At 34.2% G+C, this 18,565-nt stretch overlaps 1 long non-coding RNA gene across 2 annotated transcripts in view; it reads right to left on the bottom strand.

Annotated features, from left to right (window-relative positions):
- The window catches only part of LOC140500997 (uncharacterized), a 47,999-nt gene that overhangs the window by 15,456 nt on the left and 13,978 nt on the right, over positions 1–18,565 (bottom strand). For both annotated transcript variants that reach the window (XR_011966008.1, XR_011966009.1), the window contains 3 exons: positions 13,574–13,676; positions 12,410–12,469; positions 8,821–8,928 (listed from right to left, as the gene is read on the bottom strand). This is a non-coding gene — a long non-coding RNA (uncharacterized lncRNA). The remainder of the gene's footprint in view (positions 1–8,820; positions 8,929–12,409; positions 12,470–13,573; positions 13,677–18,565) is intronic.

The following is an 18,565-nucleotide window of genomic DNA, read 5'->3' as shown; positions in this document are numbered from 1 at the left end:
ATCATTTAAAGTTTCAAGGATTAATAATTTATCAGTGTGTGTGATCCTTCTACCAATGCAGATGTTAGTCCTTTTACCACTTCTTCCTTTCTTAGATTTTTTAGAATTATTGTAGTTGAAAATTCTGTGACCCATGTCTGTATGATAACCTATCATCATATTTATTACCACCATCTCATATAAAGAGATTAAAGTGGTAGTTTTCTAGTCAGTCATAGGAACATTGGGAAGCTCGGTGGCACAGAGGATAGAGTGCCAGGCTTGGCATCAGGAAGACTCATCTTTATGCGTTCAAATCCAGCCTCAGACACATAGGAGCTCTGAGCAAGTCACTTAACCCTGTTTGCCTCAGTTTTCTCATCGGTAAAATGAACTGAAGAAGGAAAGGACAAACCACTCCACTATTTTTACCATGAAAACTCCATATGGGGTCATGAAAAGTCAGACATGAGTAAAAAACTACTGAACAGCAACAATAACTCTAACAATATAGGATCATAGATTGAGAGCTGAAAGGGACCTTAAAGGCTGCCACATCGCCTTTTATAGATGAAGACACTGAAGTACATAGGGGTTAAGTGACTTAACCACGGTTATACAAGTAGTAAGTTCTGAGATAGCACTTAATCTTAAGTCTTTGTGACTCCTATTCTTGTATTTTTTCACTCTGTCAATTACCTGGCTAATAATGATGACTATAAACAGATTAAAATCCCACTTCTAATGCTTACTAGTTTTGACATTCACTAGCTACTTAATGCTCAGTAAGTCACTTAACCTGTATATGACTCAGGAAAATTCCCAGAATTTAGATATGCTGAGTCACAGATACTGGATACTTCAGTTGGTGGAAATAGTTCTTTCTCCTGAATATAATGAATCTACTATTCAAGAGATTTATCAGGATTACAACGAATAAGATTTTGCCCTTAGCATCAGGAAGACATGAGATAGAGTTTCTGCCTGAATTGCATAGCTACTGAGTGATCATGGATCATCCATTGAACATCCAGGGCCCAAATGGCTTTCTAAGAATCTGGGTTATTGATATGCATTGAATCAGTGAGCTATCATTTGTTAAATGCTTACTACGTACCAGATATTGTACTGGGTGTTAGAGATATAATGAAAAAAGCAAAAACAGTCTGTGCTTCCAAGTAACTTGTAGTCTAGCTGGGAGAGAGAAAGAAGAGTTCCTTCTGTGCAAGATATTACAGATCTAGACCCTCATTCCCACAACATACACATATAAATTAAAAATTAAAAAAACATATGAAAATGACTCAGTTAAAATTTCTATGTATTGTCTCATCTAATCATGGCAAAAATTTACAAAGTGTCACTGGATGAATCACGTTTCTATGTGATTTATAAGATAGGGGGTCTCAATGAAGGGAGAGGGGAAGGGATGGTGGGAAAGAATTTGGAAGTCAAAATTAAAAATTAATTACAGTTAAAATGGTTTTTACACGTATTTGGGAAAAATAAAATACTTTTTTAAAGATTTAAATTTATTTATTTTCGGTTTTCAACATTAATCACCACAAGATTTTTAGTTCCAAATTGTTTACCCATCTTTCCTCTCCCCTGTACTCTGAAATAGCATACATCTGATTACCACTTCCCACAGTCTGCCCTCCTTTTTATCACCTCCTCTCTTTTCCCTTTCCCTTTTATTTTTTTGAAAATCAAGATAAAATGCTATATACCCCATTGCCCGTACATGTTACTTCTCAGTTATGGGTAAAAACAATTTTTTAACATTTGTTTTTAAAATTTTGAGTTCTAAATTCTCTCCCTTCTTCCCTCCCCACCCACCTCCATTGAGCAGGCAAGCAACTCAATATAGATAATGCATGTGTAGTTATTCAAATTACGTCCATAATAGTCATATTGTGAAAGACTATCTATATTTCCCTCAATCCTATTCTGTCCCCCAATTATTCTATTTTCTCCTTGACCCTGTCCTTTTTCTAAAGGGTTTGCTTCTGACTACTCCCTCCATCTGCCCTCCCTTCTCTCATTCCTCATTTCTCCCTGTATCCTCTTCCCCCATTATTTTTCTGTAGGGTAAGTTACCCAATTGACTATGTATGTTATTCTCTGCATAAGCCAAATACAATGAGAGTAAGGTTCACTCATTCACTCTCATCTCCTGCCTCTTCTCCTCCATTGTAAAAGCCTTTTCTTGCCTCTTTTATGTGAGATAATTTACTCCATTCTATCTCTCCCTTTCTCCTCCCAAAAAATTCTTCTCTCACCCCTTCATTTTTAGTTATCATCCCTTCATATTCAACTCACCCTATGCCTTCTATCTATCTATCTATCTATCTATCTATCTATCTATCTATCTATCTATCTATCTATCTATCTATCTATCTGTCTGTCTGTCTGTCTGTCTGTCTGTCTGTCTGTCTGTCTGTCTGTCTATCTATCTATCTATCTATCTATCTATCTATCTATCTATTTATCTATCTATTTGTCTGTCTGTCTGTCTGTCTGTCTGTCTGTCCGTCCGTCTGTCTGTCTGTCTATCTATCTCTTCCAACTTCCCTAACACTGAGAAAGGTCTCATGAATTATAAATATCATCTTTCCATGTAGGAATGCAAACAGATAAATTTTAATGACCCTATAACTTCTCTTTCCTATTTACCTTTTCATACTTCTTTTGATTCTTGTGTTTGAAAGTCAAATTTTCTACTTAGCTCTTGTCTTTTCATCAAGAATTCTTGAAAGTCCTCTATTTCAATGAATATCTATTTTTTTCCCTGAAGGATTATGCTAAGTTTTGCTGGGTAAGTGATTCTAGGTTTTAATCCTAGCTCCTCTGATCTCTGAAATATTATAGTCCAAGTCCTTCTATCCTTTAATGTAGAAGATTTTGTTTTATTCTGATTGTATTTCCACAATACTCAAATTGTGCCCTTCTGGCTGCTTGCAATATTTTCTCCTTGACCTGAGAACTCTGGAAATCGGCAGCATTATTCCTAGGGTATTTCTTTTTAGGATCTCTTTCTAGACGTGATTGGGGAATTGTTTCAATTTCTATTTTACCCTCTGGTTCTAGAATATCAAGGCAGTTTTCTTTCATAATTTCTTGAAAAATGATATATAGACTTTTTTTATCATGGTTTTCAGGTAGTCATATAATTTTTAAATTGTCACTCCTCAATCTGATTAAAAGGTCAGTGGTTTTTTCAAAAAGATATTTCGTATTGTCTTCATTTTTTCATTCTTTTTATTGTGTTTGATAATTTCTTGATTTCTCATTATGTCATTAGCTTCCATTTTCTCCATTCTAATTTTGAAATAATTATTTTCTTCAGTGAGCTTTTGGACCTCCTTTTCATTTGGTCAATTCTGCTTTTTAAGATATTCCTCTATTCATTGATTTTTTTGGATTTCTTTTGACACTTGAGTTAGTCTTTTTTTTAAGGTGTTATTTTCTTCAGTATTTTTTGGGTCTCCCTTAGACAACTGTTGCCTTGTTTTTCATAATTTTCTTGCATCATTCTTATTTTTCTTCCCAATCTTTACTCTATTTCTCTTACACGACTTTGAAAATCCTTTTTGACCTCCTCCATGGCCTGAAATCAATTCATATTCTTCTTGGAGGCTTTTGATGTATGAATTTTGACTCTGCTGTCCTTCTCTGGGTGTATGCCTGACTGTCCTTGTCACTGCAGTAAGATTTTATGGTTCAATTTGTTTTAAGATGTTTGCTCATTTTCCCAGTCAAAGACTTGACTTACTAACTTTTTGTCAAGGTAGGACCATGCTTCTAGTTGGTCTGGGGACTGGCACTGATGTACTGGCCTAGGCTTCAGGGATTTTGTATCAGTCACTCTATCCTCGACCTTCAGTGGCCCAGAACTCTGGAAGTAGCCTCTGCCTCTGCTGCTTTTGATGCCACTGCTGCTGCCACTGCCTCCACCACCACTGCCCTGGGCATGGGGCAGGACCCAACCAGACCAACTGCTCCTTTTTCATCCAGGTCCCACAGAGTTTTCCCACTGACCTTTCTGGTTTTTTGTGGATTGAGAAGTCTGGAAAGCTCCACAAGTGCCAATGATTCAGTCCCCAGAGGCCTGCTCCAGTATGTCTGTGCCATTGAGGCACATGCCAGACTGTTTTTGCTCCCTGTTCAATGCAAAGAACCCTTCCTGTCAACTTTCCAGGTTGCTTTGGCCTGGGGATTTGTTTCACTCTGTCATTTTGTGGGTTCTTTAGCTCTAGAATTTGTTTAGAGTTATTTTTACAGGTATTTGGAGGGCTTTGTGGGAAAACTCAGGGAAGTCCCTGCTTTTACTATACCACTCTGAAAAGCAAAATATTTTTTAAAAAGATAGGAAGGTTTCTCAAATATAGTACATAGGCAATATACAGGTTCAGGTAAAATGACTCAAGAGACCAGGTACAACATTGTTTGAAAATGTAATTTTTATCTCACTGACTTTAAATTTGAAAGTTAAGTTTCTTGAAAGTAGCCCATTGATCAGAGTACAAACAGAATTAAATAAGTAGAAATCATTCAAGTGTGAGAAATGATTTTATCTAGATAGCTTAATGTTGCCAGGGTGATCTGAGTAGAGATCTTTTCTCTTTCCAAGAGTGACATGATGCCACCAGCAACACCTTATTGCTTTGAAGAGCATATAAACTGTGAGCCCTACCACCATGATTGTCTTTGGTCTAACAGAGATGACCAAATGACCATCCTTTTGTTAATAAACTGCTGGCTTTATCAATAAAATGATTAAATTACCCAGAAACTATGTCTCTCAAACTTTTATAATTATTACACAAGGGAAGAGTTTTTAGCCATAAAACTGCCATGTCTAAAGTCTGAAACTTGAATAAATAGGCTGGCTGTCCCTGGGTTGTCTAGGAAGACTCTTTTATGTACAACCCTACTGTTGTAGAGGAAAAGGATAACTGTGACATATCTATACCTTCATATTTCATGTTTAGACAGCAGTTATGGAAAAACAACCAAGAAATGTGAGCCCTAAACTGAAATACATTCAGAGACTTTCCCAGTAGCTTTGTCACTTTAAAGTGAGAGCAGTGATGGGTATTTGTGCTGTCTGCCCACTAAATTACTGATTCCTTATCCTGATTTTCTCAGTCTCAGCCTCACTATGTGAGGTGCTATTTAATCATCTCTTAAATTGCTGTCAAGTACAGATCAGAAAAAGACTATTGTACAGTACTCTGAGCTCTGCTCCAATTGGAAATTATCATTTTGATCTAAACTCAAGTGCATTTTTCTTCCTGATCTAAAAGTTCATCATTCCACAAAAGATGTTGTGCATTGTTGGTCAAATCTCAGACGTGACATAATAGCCCCATTTGTAGCAGTTGTCAGTACTTTTACAGCTACTGACCTCTCATTCTCTCTATCTCTCTCTGTGTCTCTTTCCGTCATTTAGTAAAAGACATGGAATCAGAGATATTTTTAATAGGTGGAGCAATGGATAGAATGATGTACTTGGAGTCAGGAAGGCATGAGTTCTAACCCCACCTCAGGCACATGAAAATAATTATACAAGGATACTAATTCTCATTGTCTCAGTTTCCTCAGATGTAAAATGAGGCTTACTGTACCTGACTACCCCTAAGATCTATTACAATTCTAAATCAATGATGATACCATGGTACTGTGTGGTAAGGGTTAGCAATAATAGATGCACAACCCAGGTTCTGCACCAATAACCATGAATATGTAAAGAAATAATTCGGAAAAAAAATCTGTCCATAATAATAGGAATTCTCTGAAAGATTTATGGAAATAAATGGTCAGAACATGTAATCTATGGGAGGTTTAGGGAGGCTGGCATCTCACTCTTTAAATGCTGTGTCTTTCTCCCTAGTAGAAGATGTGCCCTTTGAGAGCAGGGACTAATTCATTTTGTCTTAGTATCTCTGATTCCTAATTTAGTTTCTTATACAAAATGGGTGCCTAATCCAACTGATTGTTGAAATGAGTTGAAAGTTCTTATGGCACATAGCAAGAGTTACAGATTTTGCACTCCATTTTGCATCTGCTGCCCTGAGTGATTTCAACTCTATGGAATAAATTGTCCCTCCCAGAATAAGCTTCACAGCTAAACTTATCAATCTGCTGCTAACTCAAGTCTTAATTATTTATACCTTAATTATTTATGCCTTCCTCCCTTCTCTTTGGAGGGCAGAGTACCAAACTCCTCCCAATGTTTTTTTTTTTTTCTTTTAAAGAGAACAGAAGCTGGATTCAGAGGACTGAACTTTGCATCTGTTGCTTTTCCTGGTTTTAACTCTTGTGCAAGGTATCCTCGGTGTCCTCTTCCCCACCCTTTTACCTAATTCTTTTTGTGCATTGTCCCAAACTTTAGATTTTAAACACACTAAGGGCAAGGCCTCTTTCTTTTAATAATTATATCTTCAGTGCTTAGTATAGTGTCTAGCGTATTGTAGGTGGTTAATAAATATTTATAGCTTTGGATTGAATTTAGAGGACCCATGTTTGAAATCACCTTTCTCATTTTGGATGTATGAAATCTTGGATGATTTATTTAATGTCTCTTGTCCTCATCACCTTTATTTGTAAAAGGCGGGTCCTGAATTTAGTTGATCTCTAAGGTTTTTGGGTAAAGTGACTTCAAACACTTACTAGCTGTGTAACCCTGGACAAGTCACTTAACTCTGTTTACCTCAGTTTCTTCATCTGTAAAATAAGTTAGAAAATCATATGGCAAATCACTCTAGTATTTTTGTCAAGAAAACTCAAAATAGGGTCTCAAAGAGTCAGACATGACTGAATGTGATGGGAATTTAAATGAGAATAACTTTTCCATTCATTAATAGGCCCATGTGACCTGCCTGAGTCACATGGAAGTGAGTCACATGAGTCTGAATCACACGGAGCCCATACTGGGAGGAGTTTACTGAAAGGGTAGAACAGGCAGAGTGGAACAGGAAGAGGTAGAGTTAGAGCACAGCTGAGAAAAAATTGGTCAGAGTCTAGTCACAGCTAAGAAGGATGCAGGCAAGAAGGATGCTGGTCAGTGTGAGTGAAAGAGCTCATGCGTAATTTTGTTTAAGGGATCCTGCTTGTAATTTGTGTAATAGAGCTAGTTTGTGGGAAGACTAGAAGGGTGAAGGTTTGGGGATTGTGTTGTCCTCTGCATTGTTATTGCATGTAGAATTTTGTTGCTGAGATGGATTTGGCTTTCTGGTGTCTGAATAAATGTTTTGGTTCTGTCTTTCATGTGGAGAGTCTCTTTTATTTAGGCAGAATTCTGCTGGGATATTCATGACCACCATAGTGCTGTGAATATTATATTGGCACTACACTGAACAACAGCAAAAGGGTTCAGCTTTAACTTTCTATAACCACAATTTTAACTTCAGGTAGTGAAAAATGGAAAGTGTGATGATTCTGGAATGAAAGGATCTGGCTTCAAATTCTACCTCTATACATGACTATCAGACTATGGTCAAGTTACTTGTGCTTCAGTTTCCTTAACTGTAATATCAAAGTCCTTTGAGGTCCAGATCTATGATCCCATGAATCGAATTAAATTAGAAAAAATGGTTTTGTCAGGACAACCATGGATTCATTGAAAAATCAGGGTATCACAAAAATATTTACAGACTTATCACCTTTTACATTTCAGTGTTTTAAACACTTGAAGTAGCCTAATTAAAACATAGACCTCATTTTTCATTGCCTTTTGTCTTTCCATTCTTTTCAAATCTATTCAGATACCTTTTTATGTTGGCCTTACAAATTTTAAATGTCATATTTAAAGCTTTATTAGGTTAAAGAACTAATTCTTTTTCATTCACATGTGGCACCAGAATTTTCTTCTAATTATATCAATTCCTCAGTCATGTCTGTATAATTTTTAGCATAGGAAGATACTTCAAATGACCCTTGAAGTGTCTAACAACACAATTTTAATCCTGAAAGGAAATGCATACACAGACACACACACAATTATATTGACTGGCTTGTATTAATTTAAAAAAAAAAAGGAAGACAATATTGAAGGATAAGAGGCAATATGGAGAATTTACATAAAGAACAAAGGGCAGTGTTTGACACTGGTAGGCATCTAATAAATACTTGTTGATTGATGAAAAAGATTAAAAATTAGTCTTATAGTAGCTTATTGTCAAGTAAATATCTATAAGTGAGAGAATCAAGGTATAAAACCGACCTGACACAAAGCTTCTAGGAGACGGTGTACAAGACATTTTACTCCCCTTTTTTTTGCCTCTTAGAAATTATTAGGTATAACTAGATCATATAACTTCAACCATTAAAAAGTCTGATTTATTTTATATCCATCAAGCTTATAGAAAATATTAATTTCATATATTTGGCATGCAGCTCAATTTTAAAATTTTTAATAAAGCCTTCCTGATTTTTCTAAGGTTTTGAAAAGCAACTTGCATTGCATTGATTTCATTTAAAAATAGATTTTATTGAACACTTGTTTTTATATAGCCTAGATTTTCAACTATATCATTCTCTTTCTCCCCTCCAGAAACCCATACCTAATAGCAAAGCATTTTAACACATTTTCATTGCATTTATTTTGGAAATTTCTCCTAATACATAAAGTAACTCAAGCATAACAATTATCAACTATCTGTATGTGTGTTGGTGTGTGTTTCTGTGTTTGTATAGGAGTTTGACAGGAATTCTTTAATTAAAAGTTAATGCAGTCCTTGTAGTCATCTGAAAGTTCTCTGCAAAAAGAATTGCATTATGTGTTTGTATTCTGATAAAGCCATGAGGTATGACAGTGCTATCAATCTTTGTACTCACATTGTGAAACTGGCAGCAGCCTTATGGCAAATAGCCTGATGAAGCCGCATCATTAATCAGATACATGCCAAAAATGTCAAGGTCCACATTTTTCAGTAAGCCAGATTTCTATGAAGGCAACAACAGAATATGACCAGCTTTTCAGTTATCCTCTTGACAAGGGAACATTTTTTAAAAAATCTTTGTGATGCAGGCATGCCTGTCTGATTCATGGTCTGCCCTTTCAAAAAGGGATTTGATGGAGAAGATGAAAGAACTTCTCTGACTAATAAGCTTGCATTCACTTTGGGATTTGTGCACCTGAAGTAGAAAATTAAAACTCATATCAAACAAAACATTGATGAATAATATACAACAAAATATTAAGCCAACTTAATCTTTCAAATGAAAGAAAGAGAATATGTCTGGAATAAAATATTTTGAAGGAGATATAACAGCTGGTGAAATTGTTATTCATGTCTTATTTTTATTTAGTAGTTAAGTAACCCCATCTCTCTATTTAGAGAAAAGGAGGAGGCAGACAATATGTTGGAATATTATGCAAGAACTAAGGCAAGCCCTTTGGATTCTTCCACAGGTCCAAACTGTATGATTATCTCATAAATTAAAAAAAAACCTCAAACTAACTCAAATATTCCTCTTGCCAAAAGATTTGCTGATGAAATCATGCTAGGCTATCTCCATTCAAATCTGTTCCAACTTTAAAAACTGTTAGCTCCTGTTTTGATTAATTCCCTCAAGTGAGTTGGTTTTAATCCTGAAATCCCTTGATGAATCATCATACTTTCTCCCAATACCATCTTGGTATTTATGGAAGTCAGAGTAAGGACTGAACAGGCAAAGATTAATCAGTTTCCATTGCCAAAAAATGTCATTCCTTCCCAGTCAAAGCAAAGCACATAATTCAGTCCAAATTGTACATGGTGTGAAATATCTGGATTGGCTGCCTTCCCAGCTAAAATTCATCTGATAATTCTATGTCCCATTTTGCTCAGATGAGTAGAGCTGCCTTTAGATATGAGTTTATAGGGAATTAAAAATCAATTTAAGTTTTATTTCTGTTTGTACTCTTGATTTTTAGTTTATAACTGAATTTATGGTCCTTCTTTGAGAAAAAAAAAATTTAAGATTTAACGTAGAATTCAATCTATTGGAATTGGTAGTCTAGTGCAATTACATTTATTTGAAATGCCAAAGGAAATCTCATTTCAATATCAAAAAGTGGAGACTATTAAATTTAATATTGCTCTTCATATGTTAAATGTTCACTGACTTTCAGGATCTCTATTCATACTCTTCTTTGGAATATACTACAATAAAAATAAACACAATCAGTTTTCATACTTAGGAAAGTTCACGTTTGATGTCCTTGAATGGCTTTATTTGTTATGGTTATAAGAACTCTAAATTATCAGACCCGCTGTCAGGAGTCTGATTTATTTATATCAGTTTATATCAAGCTTGCCTGTTTAAGTCAGTAGCATGTAGCCCAGAGTGTATATTCTCAATCTCTGATATTACTAGGCAAGAATCTAGTTCCAATTATAGCTTTTCTTTTATTTCCCCAAATTTGGACTAAATTTCTCGTTGTTAAATTTGAAGGATTCTAAGAAGTGTGTTTTTAAGCAATGTTTACCTCTAACTACTTATGCATATATGCATATTTCTATGTCTGTGTATATACATATACATACACACACACATATATATACACACTTTTATATATGTGTACACATGTGCATATTCATATAACAAAGTGCTGAATAGTATGTATATTGCACATTTCTTTGCTACAGTTTCTGGTAGTTATTAAGTGTTTGCATTAGAATTCAGAGATGCAAGAATTTACATAAAAAGGTTCACTGAAGAAAGGAGTTAATAATGGCTCATGGACGCATATTTTAAGTCAGTATGAATCATGATAGTTCCTATTTCTCCTCGATGTACTTTAGGGAAATAACCATTAGTGTCATGGACTTACAGAATGAATTTAAAGGCATCCACCATTCTCACTATCCTTTTCTGGACACTCTCCAGGTTATAAATATCCTTCCTAAAATGTAGGACTTCTAACTGCAAATATTATCTGAATGGAGTAGAGTGCAGGAAGACTCTCTTAGGATGCTATCTATGACTCTCTTAGCACAGCCTAAGTTTACACTTGCTTTCTTAGTTTCCCTATCAGAAAGCTGCATCATATTGATCTTTCAATCCCACTTGGAACTCTCATATCTTCTTGTCTAAAACAAATGCTATTTAGTACATTTTGGTCAGTTAACAAAAATCTATTTTTTCTTTTAAAATTTCCCCATGGAAATAGGGGTAGGTAGGAAAACAAAAGAAAACAAAACAAACAAACAAAAAAAAAACACAAGTAACAAATATGCATGGCCAAGCAAAACTAATTCTTTTATTGTTCATATTTCCCTTCCCTCTCCTCCCAATGCAATCTCAACCTGGAGTCTGAGTCCACCATCTCTTTTTTAGTAGGACAGAATGTTTTTTCATGGGTCATTTAAAATCACGGTTCGTTATTGTGTTGGTCAAAAATTTTAAATCTTTCAAATGTATTTTTCTTTATAATGCTATTGTTATGTGTAAGTCCTTTTCCTCATTCTGCTTACCTTGTCCTGCATCAATTTACACACTTCTTCTTAGTTTTCTCTCAATCTTTAAGCTTCATCAGTGCTTATAGAATGATATTCCTTTATATTTATATGCCATAATTCATTCAGTCATTTCCCAGTTGATGATTTTTTATAGTTCATATTCACAATGACAACAACAATGATGAACATCTTTATACTTAAAGGGCCTCCAAAGCCAACTATATAACCAATCTGTTTAAACAGAACTAGATATTTAGCCACTGATGATTTCAGTCATATGACCTGCTATATATTTTCAGTTACTGTAAATTATATATCATTGGGAAATAATATATATGTTTATATGAACTCAGAACACAATTAAAAAACATTAATGTAAAGAATGCACTTTTTTGGTTCATAATCAGTGCACAGCTATCAAATACCCATGCGAAATCGCAGAGAGAAGCACAAGTAGCCGAATTCTCTATTTGTACATATCCAGCCTCCATTACCTTCAAAGAGAAATAGTACATATTGATGGATATCTTTTCCACTTGTGGAAGGGAAAAGGCCCTCAATATTTTATTAAAGCATTTGTACTCCCTTCTTCTCATTTTTGAAATCAATTTGAATACCAAAAATAAACAAATTAAAAAGTCACCATCTATACAACTTTGTTGATATGATTTCTTTGTTTTTTTTAATGATGCAGAGATGAATAAGTCATTCTATGTAATGATTTTAGTTAATTGTATTAACTTCCATGCCTTGTATTGTCACAATACATTGAATTATTAGGCTTTCAATCTATTTTTTTTCAGAATAAGATTAACATTCTTTTTAATAGACTAAAGTGGACCTAAAATGATATATGCTTTATTTGTTGATGACATGGATGAAACACAAAAATAAAAACTTGAAAAAGATTTTATTTCAGTTTGTCAAGCACTACATGAAATAAAAATATGTACTGATAAGTGTGGCTTGCTAATTCATACCTCAGAAAATCCAGTCAGTTCTTCATTTCTGTTCTACATTTGTTGTGTGCCTGTTGACCACTATGAATGGAGACAAAGCAAAGAAGGTTTACTCTCTGGTGATAACTTAGCAAGCATTTACCTAAAACCGTCAAAAACCTTTATGATTAAAAAGGAAGGTGGTCTAGACTTACAGCAAAATATATGTGATGGCCAGTCTGTGGACAAGTTCTTGAAGAAATAATAAAATAAACCAAGGAAGGCTCCTTGTATATTGCTTGGAGCTTTCCTGGCAGATTTCTCGAAAGACAGAGTTCAGAGTGTCAAAAAAAGAATGAGGAGGATTTTGATGAATATTATATTTCTACAATACCATGTGTCCTTCGTAATTCCTCTCAAATACTATTTTCCAAATGCAGTTTTTCCTGATGCCTGCAACTGCTTTTTCTCCCCAAAGTTTCATGTATTTATTATTATATATTTTCTTTCCCAAAGGTAAGTTGAAAGAAATCAGAGATTATTTCATTGTATTTACTTATTGGTAAACATTTATTAACTGCCTATTTTGTGCTAAGCACTGTGGCAAGGGCTCTGATACAAAAAAAAAAAAAATAACAACAACCAAAAAAAACAAAAAAAACTTACTTTTCCCCAAGGAGCTTACAAACTGGGGGAAGAGAGGAAACAAAAGGAAACTGGAAAGTGGAGAAAGGCAATTGGAGCGGCCACCAGGAGAATCTAGCATAAAGGTGTTATGTTTGTGGAATTGAAATTAGAGCAATTTCCCTTAGACTAGTTGAAATTAGAACAGTTGTTGGAAAATGGAGAAGTTACAAGGAAATTTCTGAACAGTCTATAAAGGAAAGATTTGGAAGGAGTTTCTCTCTTCACTCTATAGCCCTCTAATAAGAAGAGAGATAACTGAGGAGCTATGAAATTGTTTACTATCCAAGCTAAGTCAATCTTTATATCCAATTCACTTAGTTTTCATGTAGCTCAGGGTCTGGAATATAAAACAGACTTAGATGATTGTTCAGGGATTAATTGATTTCTACTTAAGACCTCTAAGACAGCATTAGAAGACAACTTCTGTTTGCAGTGGAGCTTAGGTAGTAATCTTTCACTAACGAAACAAGGACAAACTATCATTACACTGTGAGAAATGGTTGAGAAGTACTTACTCACCAGCTGAATCTCTGGTGCAGTATTGGAAGTAGTAAAGAGATACTTGATTGGGTCAGTCTACCACACAAGTTGATCATAAGATACAGTTCCGGTGCTCTGGTTTCTAGCAAGTATGAAGAAAAAGGAGAATTTAGAAACAAAACCTATTAAATGTATGTTTCTGGTAGTGACAAATAGTGCCATTGAATACACAAAGTACAAATTTTTCTGGTGCTAGAAAAGAATAGATAAAAGTTGGCTTTTGGATTTCTACTTTTCATGTAATCTGGTAGCAAGTTCATTGGAAGAGTGGACAAATGTACTCCAAGAGAGAAACAAAGAAGAAAGAGAATATGAAAAGGCAGAAGAAAATGTTCATTTAAGTCAGAAGGTTGGATTATAGGACAGTATGATATAAAAAAGGAAAGAAGAGAAAATGCAGAGCATTTGAAGTTGTATATATGCATATATTGCTTGATTCCTGCAATGTGTAAAATGAGACTATTTGAGGAAGAAACAGGCTCTTGTGCTGTAACCAACGACGATGATGATGATATATATATATATATATATAAATGTACATATATAGTATTGATATCTGCACTGATATTATAAGAGCAATTTGCAATTTAAAAGCATAAACACACACGCAAAGACCAACACATTATTCTTTTCACTATTTTTCTTTTGGAAAATTTAGTTATTTCTAATGAAATATGTTGTTTACATTGAGAAATAATGTAATTAGTATTGCCATTTTAAAATTAATTAATAGATATTTTGAATCATCATTTTATTTTTAGCATAGTAGATTTAACCAAAAGTTTCATGGAACTATCAGTAATTTTTAAGAGTATAAAGTTTAAAATGTTTGAAAATTGTTTCAATAGAATATTTAACCCAATATTAGAAACAAAATTTTAAAACCATAAATGGATGTATTACTAAAAAATACAAAACTGCATTTTTAGATGGATTAAAAATGGATCAAAAATTTAAAGAATTAATTTTAATGCTACCCACACTATTTGCAAAATTAAAACAATAATGTAACTTTACAATCTTATTTTTAATGACAAAAAATTGAATTTGATACCTACAGTAGGGAGAGATAAAAAAAATACTTGACTTAACTGTCTATCCCTAAGACAACTGTATCTCTAATGGACACTGATACACTTAATACAAAATATTACTTAATATGTTTAAACATATTATATTACATGTAATGTAAGTTGTTAGATATACTATATACCAATATGATGTTTGATTTATACCAGTAATGCAGAGTTTTTTCAACATAAGTAACATTAAAAATTATGTCAATATTACTGATATTAATATTATTATATAAATAGATTATATCAATCTGGTATTTTTGATTATGATTATCTAACTAGATGCTAAAAATTTTTGAGAAAATCTAATATTATTTTCCACAGAAGATTAGAAAATGTGAAGAAAATGGAACTTTCTTTAATGTTCATAATATTAATGTAACCAATAGCAGTTATTTTGAAATATGTGAAGGACTGTTGTTTAGAAGTGGTGTTAGTTGAGTTGTGTTTCGCCTGATGGGACAAGGAAGTAATAGATGGAAATTACAGACAGGAAGAAAGTTATTTTGGATGATAGAAAGGTAACAATTAAGAATAGAGACTAGAGATATAATTTCACTTGTTTATGGAACTCCTGAATAAGGAATTCTCTCTATGGAGCGTATCAGTAAATTTGCTAAGAAACCTTTCCTGTTCTCTTTTAATTCTTATGCTTTTCCTTCAGTGATTACCCTCCAATTCATCCTGTACATAGTTTTTCTATAAAATGACTTAATTATTTTCCCTCCCATTAAAGTATAAGCTTCTTGAGAGCAGGCACTCTCTTTTATCTTCCTTTTTTTATATTCAGTGCATATTATCACCTGGTCTGACACTTAGTAGACACTTCAGAAATGTTTATTGAATGACTGACTGAGCTTTTAGCACTTAGAGGCTAAAGCAATTTTCTTAAGTTTCCGTTGTCATTATATGTCAAAGGTGGAATTTGAAATTGTCTTTCTGGCTTTGAGGCCACATGATATCTCCCTAGTAACTATACCCATCTAAAAGTGCAATCCCTTGGAGTGAGGAGGTTAAGGATGAGGCTTTTAGTGGCTTCATCCTCACTCAGACTTTCCAAGGAAGGCAGGTTGACCTATTGCTAGGCATATTAGAGAGGATAAATTCTTATTCATTCATGGATTGAATTTGATAGAATCTCAAGAAGTTCCAGCTCTGAAATTCTGGGAAGAACACTTCTGAACTTGATTCTAATTAAAAAAGGAGACTATTTACTGAAGCAGACATGATAGGATTCTAAAGCGTCAGCAATCATTGCATCCTAGGAGGGCAAAATTCTGTATAATCTGGCAAGTACTATGTATTCAGGAAATTCAGATTTTCAAGTACTCAAATAAAAGATTAGTAAGATTATATTACTTAAAACCTCACAATATGCTCAAAAGGTTGAGTTCTCAATGAAATTTTGATCGTATGAAAGCCAACAATGCTAGTAAGGGAAAAAAAGAGATAGGGAGGAAAGCAGATTAAAGAGATTGATATTGGTACACAAGGAACTCTAAACCAATTAGAAATATTAAAAATGCATAAAAACACATCCATATGCATATATTTCCTAAGGATGAATAAACATACGCATATATGTATTCAGATATGCATGTATACATACATACATGTATACACACATGTATATATATATTCAAAAAATTAAGGAAAGATACTGGAGTATAGATGCAGAAGATGAACATGTCAGTTTATTTCTGTCTCAGTTTATCCATCTGCATATGATGTCAACAATATCTATAGTTCTTACATTACAGGATTGTTGTAAAGCTCAAATGAGATGACATGGAGTGTGGGGTATACCAAAAGTTTTGGTGCAGTTTTAAGAACACCTGTTGATAATACGACTTTTGGCACACCTACATAATACTTTTTGCAAACTTCAAATCATGATATGAATGTCAGTTATTTCTATGTAAGATAATCTCCTGATATAGCAAATCATTATAATTTTGTATGTGGTGTTCAGATTTATTATAAAGAATTCATCACCCCATGGCTGCCTTCGATAAACTTAGCTACATGTTTCAAATAACAGACACAAATGAAGAAGTTCATCCCATCACCAGCTCCACAAAAATCTTTAATGCTTGGTAACATGTGACACAGAACATACTTAAAAACTAAGGATTATCTGTATGCAATGATATAGTATTAAAGGAGCATTCAAATGAAGGACTTATGGTAGCTATGGTGAGGAGGAATCTTCTCTTTTTTGTTTATTTTACTTACAGTCATATACCAAGACATCTCAAAATTAGAATATATCTCAGGGAATATTAATTCCCCAAATACACATCCTGCACCTACTTTGTTACATGGCTTTGACTTAAAGAGTTCTAGTGTATGGGGACCTCTTTCAGACTTTTCTACTTCAGGATGTGTTTTCTTGAATCAATTCAAACTCTACCTCTCTGTAACTTCCACAGACTGCTCCTAATTCTGTTTTCAAGTCAAAATGAATTTCGTTTTACCCACTTGAAAACTCTTCCAATACTTGAGAGCAACTATCATTTCCCAATCCATTAAACCTTCTTTTCTTTAGGCAAGTATCTCAAGTTTCCAGGATCCTGTACACGATAATCCTAAAAAATGTTTATCTAGTCATGATGTAAAGGCCTTTAGCAAGATGGAAACTGAAATATTCAGAGGAAGACTTGCTCTGCTTTTCAATAACTCTATTTCTTTGGAATCTTTTCCTCACCTCAAACATGTCTGAATATATTTACATATTTGTATATGTTTACATATACATTCTACACACACACTCATACTTATACATAGAGATCACACATATATATTTATAGACAAGCTAAGCCAGGTTAATTGTAACCTATAAGTCTGAAACCCATCAGTGAGTTAGGAAGGTGTCAATCATGTAAAGACTTCCTTCAGCAGAATGGGCAGATGAGGGGAAATTGTTCCAATGAGCATGAGTGGCTAAAGCAGGCACTGTGGAGCACCTAGAGCTTGATCAGATATCAAAGACACCAAGATTATCAGGTCATTACCAGGCATCTTGACTTTTGTCCTGCCACTTGACTTTGATGACTGGAAGACAGAGTGAGGCTGATGGCTTTGTGTGACTCTGCATCACTTCAGATCCAATTCACTTAACCCTGTAATGTCATTGGTACTTTTGGAAAATTGAGGATGAAGAGAAATGTTAGATAGGGAGATAGAAAGATAGAAATATATGTTGTTGTTGTTGTTGTTGTTGTTGTGTTTGTCCTTTGTTCTAGAAGAGGACCATAATATCAAGATGATGATATGACTTGTTGTTGACTTTGATCTGAGTGAGGGAGGGCTGTGCAAGGTCACCAACCTCACTTTTGAGATATATGTATGTGTGTGTGTGTATGCCTGTATACACACATGTATACACACATATACACCATATGTACAATCACATATTGGGCATAGTATCTGTATATATGACACTTGTGTTCTTTAGTCTTAGTTTTGTCTCCTAGGGTCAGTAGATTATAATTCTTTTTTTTCATGATAAGCTTACAATGCATATAATCTAAGTTGAACATAGAGCATATTCATTTGTTTTTAGGTGATACAAAAATGGAGAAGGCATGATATAAATAGTATATTTTAGCATGAGATCAAAAACAAAATGACTATACGAATCATAAAGATGACAATCTCATTTAGCATGCTTATGATGTTCCCTTGTCAATCTGGTCACCTACTCTGGATGGTTTTAGCTTTCTATTATCTTTCTTAACATAGGACACCCAGAATGAATCACAGTCCTCCAGCCATATTCTGATCAGGAAGGAGTAGATTAATATAATCACCTCAGGCCGAGAAACTATGCTAATTGATGTAGCTGAAGACTGCACCAGCTTTTTTGGCCTCCATGTAATAAATTCCCTGTGAG

Source organism: Notamacropus eugenii, chromosome 4 (genome assembly GCF_028372415.1).
Source record: "Notamacropus eugenii isolate mMacEug1 chromosome 4, mMacEug1.pri_v2, whole genome shotgun sequence".
Lineage (NCBI taxonomy): Eukaryota > Metazoa > Chordata > Mammalia > Diprotodontia > Macropodidae > Notamacropus > Notamacropus eugenii.
The sequence above is the reverse complement of the archived record's forward strand: the minus strand, read 5'-3'. Positions and strand labels throughout refer to the sequence as shown.